The sequence below is a fragment of the Sciurus carolinensis genome, chromosome 3 (genome assembly GCF_902686445.1).
Source record: "Sciurus carolinensis chromosome 3, mSciCar1.2, whole genome shotgun sequence".
In the NCBI taxonomy this organism is placed as follows: Eukaryota; Metazoa; Chordata; class Mammalia; order Rodentia; family Sciuridae; genus Sciurus; species Sciurus carolinensis.
Window position 1 is genome coordinate 78,469,331 of NC_062215.1, and position 9,029 is coordinate 78,478,359.

The window sequence follows — 9,029 nt, forward strand, 5'->3', positions numbered from 1 at the left end:
GTCTCCCTGCGTGTGGCCCCCAGGCAGGCCCAGCCCACTGCAAAGCCTCAGGAGCACCACCAGTATCGCTGACTTCAGCCTTGGGAAAGAAGTTTTACCCAAACCAGAGCCTGGGTCGTGGTCTTGTTTAGTCTGGACAGGGCCCTATCCTGAGCGCTGCCCTATCTGCCTGGGTCGCATGCCTGCCTTGGTGCCCTAGTCCCTCCCTGGGGGCTACAGAGGCCATCTCTATCCTTGGTCCTGGCTGCCCCTGACCACCACCCTCTGTCCTCTCCCTTTCCCTTGCCTGGCTGACTGCAGGGCTGGGAATGCAGTCGCTGTGCCCCGGATATGTGATTCTTGAACTTACGCCCGGGCCACATGCCCCTTGCCTGGGGACCCATAGGTGCTCAGTGAGTGCTAGCTCTTGGTTGCATTTTAACTGATCTTCTCGACTCTTCCCTGCCAGTTTATGCATCTTGAAAACAGCTTTCATGCAACATCGATGTGCTGATTGGAGGTACAAAGCTGGGCTTGGCCTCCCTTCTGTGACTTCTTAATAAAAGTTTATAATCTGAATTCAAACACGAGGAAATCCAGGGCAAATGCACAGGGAGAATATCCGCCCAGAACTCTTCAAAAGTGTCAAGATAGCAAAAGATGAGGAAGGATGAAGGGATGGTCCTGCCTTTGAGGGCTCTAAGGAGAAAGGACCTGCAAAGTGCTAAGTGGGGCCCTGCACTGGATCCTCGACCAGGAAAAGAGTGTGAATGGGGAAAACTGCAAAATTCTGTGGATTTGTGAACAGGTCGTATCAGCGTCAACCGCCTGGGTTTGATGGTGGTCCCATGGGTGTGTAAGATGTTCACACATCAGAGTGATGGGTGAAAGGACAGGCAGGGACCCTCGGAAGAATTTTTGCAACATATTTTCAAGTCTGGAATTATTTTAATCAATTTTAAAAATAAGATTAATGTTAGTATCTATCTTATGGGTTATCGGGGAGAAAAACAGGTTCGTAGGTGAAAATACAGCACTGAAAGCGGAGTCAGGCACCTAGGAGGGCTCCTTAAGCATAACTGCTATTACTTTCGGTTTGCAAACTCACACCTGTGACCTGGTCTGGGCTCAGCACCAGGGCAGCACAAGACCAGCCCCCTCCCTTAATAGAGGCAGTAGCTGTCTGTCTACTGAGCAGATGTCAAGCAAGCAATCCTGGGTTCCCAGCCCTGTCCCAGGCTCTGGGGTGGGGAGGGGAGCCCAGCCTGGTCTCCGATCTCCCAGAGCAGGCAGCAAGCATTAATGGATTCTTCCCACAAACCAGCTTGAAGGGACACACAACATGGGCAGTGAGAGGAGGTCCACAGGAAATGTCCCTGAAGCCTGTCCCCTGGGCTCAGCAGTGACTTTGAGCTGTTGTGTGAAGAGTGGCAGAGAGTTAGGCAGAGAGAGGGAGGGTTGTCCGAACTGGGGACGGCACGAGGTAGGCCCAAGGCAGAAAAAGTCAGAGTCTGGGGGGCTGAAAGGTACATGACTGTGTGAGCGGAGCACAGTGCTGAGAGCCAGGAGCAAGAGGGCCGAGGACTTGCCTGCTGCCATCAGACAACCTAGGGGCAGAGCTGAGCCCCACCCCCATCAATTCTCCACCCTTCACAGTCCATCACACCATGGTGGGCTCCGCCATATTCCCAAATACAGCTGAATTGAAACTAAAAAATTGAGTCCAGTCTTGCAAGAAGGTATGCAGGTTAATGGACTTGGCACCTAGCATTTAGAATTTTTTTAAAATGAAGATAAATCATGTAGGTTCCAGCTCTGTTGCAGAAGATTTGTTGATCTTGAGACCAGAGTTGATCTGCCAACTTGAAGAAGACAAGGTGACCCGGGGTTCTTCACTGAAAAGCTGGGCATGTCGCAGGCACCTCACAAAGTGCCTTCTGTCCTTGAGCTTTGGCTGAGGTTCCTAGCATGGTTCACAGCATCTTTGCACCTAGGGTGGGCATTAGTACCTTGGTCCCATTCCACAGCCTGGCCCATGGAGGCTGAGTGTGAGTAGGCCAGGGGTCTCCTCGTGTCCAGGCCAGGCTCAGTCCACCAGGCAAGGACAAGAGAGGGAAGGGAAGGGACCTCTTTGCTCTTCATGGGGATGGGATGAGAGAGGGGTGGAGAGGGTGGAGAGGAAGGAGAACCAAGTCTGGGGCCAGAGAGGGACAGCCAGTCAGTCCAGACCTGCATACCTTACATTCCTCCTTAAGAACATGGTGATACAAAGATCCCTTTTGCAGGGTGGTAATGAACATCAGAGAGTCCTGTGGAGTCCTGCCCCAGTGTCTGGCACCTAGAAGGCATTTGCTAACTGTAAGTGCCCCTTGCTGCTCATCCTTGGGTGGGCTTGCTCTGTAACATGGATGAGGTAAGCAGGCTCCTGATTAGGGGGCTCCACTGCACACTGCCGTGCTAACGCCCTCGCAGCAGCCAACCCTGGGCTACCGAGTTCTGGCCTGTCAAGCACAGGCCCTGGGTTCAATCCCCAGCACAGCAAAAAAAACCACAAGAAAAAACAACTGCACCTCGGTGATCACCGTGTAACGCTCATGCAACACGTACCCAAGTCAGACACAGGCCAGGGCTTCCCAGGTGTTGACTCATTTCTTCCTCCCAACCACCCTGGGAGTGGCCACAGGTATTGCCCCAGAGAAGAAATGGTAAAGGTGCAAGTAGCCCCCAGGAAGTGTGGCTCCAAGTGTCCTGCCACTGCACCACCTGCTTCTTGGGACAGCAGTACCATCACTGACAGGGTGGCGCTGATAGGGTGGCATTGTGTTCCCCCAGAAACATTCAGTGAAGTCCCAACCCCTGGAACCTCCAAATTCCCCCTTATGTGGAAATAGGTTTTTACAAATGAGGTCATCAGGGCAGGCCCTAATCCAATGTGCTGACATCCTTACGAAAGGACAACTTGGACACAGACACATACTCATGGAGAAGGGCGACCTCGGGATGACGCCTCTACAACCCAGGAACACCAGAAACAGCCAGCCACCACCCGAAGAGGAGGCCCGGAGCAGATGCTCCCTCACAGCCTTCCAAAGGGACCAGTCCTGCCAGGACCTGGGTCTCCAGGACTGTGAGGAAGTCAATTCCATTGTTTTAGCCTCCCAGTTGGTGGCCACGTCAGCTCTAGCAAATTAACTCAATCACTACAGTCTAACCCATTTCCCAAAGCAATTCCCCGTTAATCCTGGAATGCTACAGAAGTTCCATCCCATCAGATGGACATAGGGACCAGTGGTCCCTAACCGGGGGCAATTTTGGCAATGCCTGGTGACATTTCTGATCATCACATTGAAAAGGTGCTATGGGAGTCCAGGACCTGAGGCCAGGGATGCTGCTGAATATCCCGCAGGGCACAGGACATATTCCAACGCTAAGAATTATCTGGTCCAAAATGTCAACAGTGCCAAGATCGAAAACTTTTTTGATAATATTATGATTATATAGATTCTCTCCTAAGGAAAAAAAAATGTGGTGGTTATACACTCATGCATCCGGTGGGTCTCACACAAACACACACCTACACGGTCACCCACACTCACATGTAATACATCCAACCACAGGGGCACACAGAGTCCCCACGGTCTTCCATGCTCTCCAGGCTAACAATGCCTCCTGCCTTATAGGTAAGAAATGATGTCAATGTAATTAGGAACCAAATTTCCAGCGTAGTAGGAAAGAGATGCAACTTAAGTAAGCGTGGCTTAAACCCTGTAATCATACCCCTGTGTTGGAAGTAACTTACAATGCATTTTTTCTTTCAGAAAGAAAACAGATATTACCTAGATCTGTTGGCAGATAAGCCCTGTTCATAACCCCATCTCAGAAGCCATAAACCTTCTAGTTCAGACTGAGGTCTCCAAGGACCCAGGGGGCCCTGGAGAAATGGCTGCTTCCAGGGCTGCCGTAAGGAAAAATGTAAGGTGGTTTGGACCATCTCTTATACCAAAAAGCAAAGAAGTTGTTCCCCAGTTTCCAGAGTTGTACAAGAATGAGCCACATCAACATGGTTCCTATTGGTCTGTGATGGGACAAAGCTGGGGTGAAGCTCAGTGGTGGAGTACGTGGCTGGCATGCACAAGGCCCTGGGTTCGATCCCCAGCACTGTATGTAAGAATGGTGATAATAATAACAATAACAATGGCTAACATGGTGTGAGACAAGCCGAATGGTGAGTTTATATTTTTAAAAAACTCATGTGTCACCTTTGGAAGTTGCCAGGGAACCAACACATTCTTTTGAAAACTTTTAAAAATTATTTTTGAAGAGAAAGGATCAAACATTTCTTCTGCCTTTCCTGTGCAAACCTCATTCTAAGGAAATAATTAATGAGGTAAAGAGTGATATGGAAGAATTGCACCAGAAAATGAAGACAGGGTAAGAGGAGGTCACCACTCTGCAGGCCCTGATGGAATGATGGTCTGTGGGTGACTGGAAACACCGCCATGTGAAAGGTTCGTGGGAAATCTAAAAAGGGCAGACCAAACCAACAGCACCGGAGTGGACAGATGGGTCAACTTCACAGAAAGAATCAGAGGTCATGTGCCCCCTGAGAGGAAGCACACGGCACCACTTCTGAAAGATTACTGTCACACACCACTTATCCCTGCCATCTTGGTCAGTGAGGACTGAACATGTGCCGGTGGTCCATGGTGGTCCCTGCTGCTCCCATCAGATTATAATGGAGCTGACAAAGTTCCTTGCCTAGTTCTGGGCGAGGTTGTCATAATGTCAGAGTGCAACACATCACTCACCCACGTAGGTGATGCTGTGTAAACAAACTTACTATGCTAGTAGTCGCATCAGAGTACGGCATATAAAATTACATCCAGTACATACTTGATAGTAATAATAGATGACTGTAAAAGTTTAATGTAAAACAGCGTACTGTTACACGGCAGCGTTTAACGGCTCTCCCCGCCCCTTCTCTCTCAGTGCTGGAGATGGAGCCCAGGGCTCATACATGCTAGGCAAGCACTCAACCAGGGGGCTACATCCTCAGCCCTTCTTATTTTATTTTGAGACAGAGTCTTACTAATTTGCCCAGGTTGGCCTCAAACTTGCCATCCTCCTACTTCAGGCTTCCCAGCAGTTGGGATCACAGACTTGTGCCACCGTGCCCTGCTGTACATGGCCTTTTTTAATAAGGAGAGGGAAGACTAGAATAAATGAAAGACAATGTGCAGAACTCATCTGGATCCTGATTTGCGTAAACAGTTGTAAAAGGCATTTATGGGACAATAGGAAAAATTTCATCTGATGAATATTAAATGGCATTAAAAAGTTCTTGTTAATATGTGTTGGTCTGATAAAAATTGCCTTGTAAGGTTTTTAAGAGAGCTCTATCCTTTAAAGAAACCTGTTGAAGTATGTGTGGGTAAATTAACCCACTGGGGGTTGGGGTAGGGCTGGCCCTAAGAAGGTAATTGTTGAAGCACGGTGATAGATTCTGCTCTCCCTCTCTTGTGTATGTTTAAAATTTTTGCAAAAAATCATTTTAACAAGGACCACAGTGTCCACCCAGCTTCCAGCTCTGCCTGAGATGTCATGCACTTTTGCTGGAGTCTAGGTGGCCCACATCAAGAGATACCCAGGCTGGGTATTAGTGACAGGGGCAGAAGGACAACCAGGAGGAGCAATGTGTGCCTCCTAGTGGGAGGAGAAGCCCAGGCCGTGGCTGGCAGGGGTCAGAGGTGAGGACACACTGCATGCTCCCACTGGAAAGGTAGAGACGATGCCATCCGGGAAAGAACCAGGTGTGGATAGGGCAGCAAAGGAAGAGCCAGGGAGGCTTCAGGGATGCTGGGGCAGCAGGTGGGTGCTGGAGATGCTGGGATGGGGCCCATCAAGGCAGAACAAGTCAGGGGTGGAAATAGACATCCCGGAAGATAACACGGAGAGGTGGTGCTGGAACTCTGAATCCCAACAACCTCTGCTCTCCTCCCACCACCACATGCCCGCTCTTGTCACCAAGTGATGCTATTTATATACAGTGAAAGTTCTTTTTTCGCTCCTACAAGATGCCAAAGAAAAAGAGTGAAGGATGGTGCAGAGTTTACACAGGGAAAGAGAAGAGTTCCTCTGCAGGGTTGGGAGCGGGTATGTGCCTTCTGGGTTACAGCAGAGGCAGCCAATCACCTGCGGGGAGCAGATTTTAAAAATAAGGTCCTCAAGGAAGGGCTGTTCTAAGAGGTGAAGGGGTATTTTGTGTTGAAATATGCGTTTCCCTAATGGTTCGGTGACGTCAGACATTTCCACACGCTGATTTGCCACCATACATCTTCTTCGTCTGTTCAAAGCTTTTGCACATTCTTTGGGGGTTCATTTGTATTTTTATTTCTCATTGGGGGGACTTAGTCTTTCACCATTAGTACAATGTTAGCTGTGGGTTTCCTGTAGATGCTTTTTTGGTCAAGTGGAGGACATTCCTAGTTCACTGAGACTTTTTATCACAAACGGGTTTTGGATTTGAATAGACTTTCAAAAGCCTATCTGCTTTATGTATTGTTGGATTCAATTTGCTAAAAGAAATGTTAAGAATTCTTGCGTTTAGGTTCATGAGGGCTGCGTCTTCTTTTCTTGTGATGTCTGTCTGGTTTCTATAACAAAGTATTGCTGGCTTCACAAAATGAACAAGAAAATACCCCTTTTTCTTTAATTTTTGGGAGAATATGTGCAGAATTGGTTTTGTTTCTTCCTCAAATTTCAGTCATTAATCACTTGCTAACCACCCCCACGACCACCATGATTATTTTGTCTAATCCACACCCTCTGTTCTTACCCACATGTGTTTCTTCAAACTTCCTAACTATTTAAAAACTCCAGTGAAGACTTTTCATAATGAGACTTTCCATCCCCATCACGAGTGGAGCCGATGGCCCTCCCACTCTGACGGTTCAAGAGAGTCCATCCAACCCTGCCCAAGTCCCCTTCCCAGCCGTCCAGGTACAACTTCAAGTGCGCTTTGCAGCAGCCACATGATGGAGCCACAACACCCAGAAGCAGCTCCCACCCACTGGGGGTGGCGGTCTTACCCCAGGGGAGGGCTGGCGACGGGGCTGCAGCGTGTGCCTCCATGGTCGTCCGGAGCCCACAGCCATGCCTGTAGAAAGCTTGGGACACTCGGGTTTCCACCAGCGTCTTACTTTCCCAGAGGAGGAACCAAGACCGAACGTGGCAAAGCAGCCTGTCAAACGTCACATGAGAAATTAGTGGCAGAGGCAGGGGTAGAACCTGGTCACCTGACGACTGTCCTTGCCCTGCTCTCCTCCAGGAAGATCTTCCCTATGGAACGCAGTCCCGGGTCCCTTGCCTTTTAGCTCGGATGGGACTCGGCCCAGGGGCAGCCCTGGCAGGAGTCTGGATGGTGGAGGAGAGAGAGTTCAGGGGATCCTCCTATCTCCTCCTTATGTTTTTGCTGGGCATGGCTGTGCCCCTGGGAGGTTTGGGTTCTCTGATCAGCCTCCTTCCATACCTCATGCTCTGACCTCGGCTCCTGTGACTCTGCTTCCCTGTCCCTTGGGGCCTGGGCATAGTAACAGCTCCCACATGGTTAGTCCCTGGGTACCTGACATCCCAGTTACTTCCCTAAACCCTGAGGCATCTCTGCCAATACTGCCTTCACCCACATGGCTCTTCAGAAATCTTGGCAAGAGTGCCCTTGTCTCCTGCCTGACACACACAGGTGTGCCTTACCTGCTGTTCACCAGCAACTCTCCTCATCTTCAAATGCTCAGGATAAAGAAAATTCCTAACTCTCTGCTCCCAGATCATGAGCTCCAGTGCCTACGGGGCCTCTTGCTGACACCATTTGCCTCCAAAAGAAGACACATCTGACCTAAGTGGACCTTGCCTCCAAGTACCCAGTCTACCCTAGACTGACAGACCCTACAGGTGCAGGGGTCATATGTCATCAAAGGGAAGGCAGCGAGTCTCAGGTGACTTGAGCCGAGGGAAAGAGGCAATTCCCTCAGGTGTCTTCTTCCCATGAGGTGTGAAGGACAGGGAATTATTCTGAAACCAGTCCTCTGGGTCTTTTGCAAACACCAGATTCCAAGAACAGACAGGCCTGTGCAGCCACAGCACACACACATCAGATCAAACCGCCAACAGTCCAGAGAGCCTTGCAGGAATGTCCACCTTGGAAACGTTTCCTGATCTTGAAAAGAAAAACAGCCACACATGCACACCACAGCTGGTTTCCTCTAGACCCAGGGTTACTAAGGATATTTGCACTGAGGAAGAAGAGAAAGGGAAAGAGAAAGAAAGACGCTGCATCTTCAGGAAGACACCAGAGCAAACAGGGCTCACCTATTTTCTTTGGGGACTGAAAATTTGGAGATCTGCTCAGGGTCCCCCCAACCCCCACCCTCTGGGATAACACTGCTTGTCAACAGATACCACCACACCAAGAGCCCCAGGAACAGAGCAGGGCCTGGTGGACAACACAGTGACCCAAGCTCATGCCTCAGAGATAGCCAGCCTGAGATGTCACCCTTGAGCCAACCCCCCCCCACACCCCCACAGATCTTAATAGAGCATCCGAACCTGGTGGGTAGTAGGAAAGTTTCCAGGAGCCCGGTTGGACTGGGGACAGCGTGTTGTGCCTTAGCTCCCCTTTGGGGGAGTCGTCAGGCAGGCATTTGTTTACCCACCGCTCAAGGAGGTTCTGAACGGGTAAGGGAAGAGAACCAATATTTACCTAGGGCTGGTCATGGGCCTGGCCACCAGCCAGGGACTTTAGATCTGTGTTCATTTCACTCCGGGTCCTTAGGCTCTGGTCATGGATGCTGCAAATAATGACAATGACTGATGGTGGCAGTCAGGTCTCTGGTTGAGCTGTTAAAGACTTTTTCAGTGTCTTCATGGAGCACAGCACTGAATCTTGTTTGGCATGCACGTCAATCCTGAGGCTGGGCCGGCAGCCCTGTGGTTACCCTATCACAGCTGAGAATATTGAAGTCCAGGGATTGGAAAGATTTTCCCACTTGGGTTTT

The 9,029-nt window shown here is 49.9% G+C and overlaps 1 long non-coding RNA gene across 2 annotated transcripts in view; it reads right to left on the minus strand.

Annotated features, from left to right (window-relative positions):
- The window catches only part of LOC124980419 (uncharacterized), a 38,771-nt gene extending 30,109 nt beyond the window's left edge, over positions 1-8,662 (minus strand). For both annotated transcript variants that reach the window (XR_007107797.1, XR_007107798.1), the window contains exons 1-2: positions 8,581-8,662; positions 7,068-7,219 (exon numbers count right to left, since the gene is read on the minus strand). This is a non-coding gene — a long non-coding RNA (uncharacterized LOC124980419). The remainder of the gene's footprint in view (positions 1-7,067; positions 7,220-8,580) is intronic.
- Between the last annotated feature and the right edge of the window lie 367 nt (positions 8,663-9,029).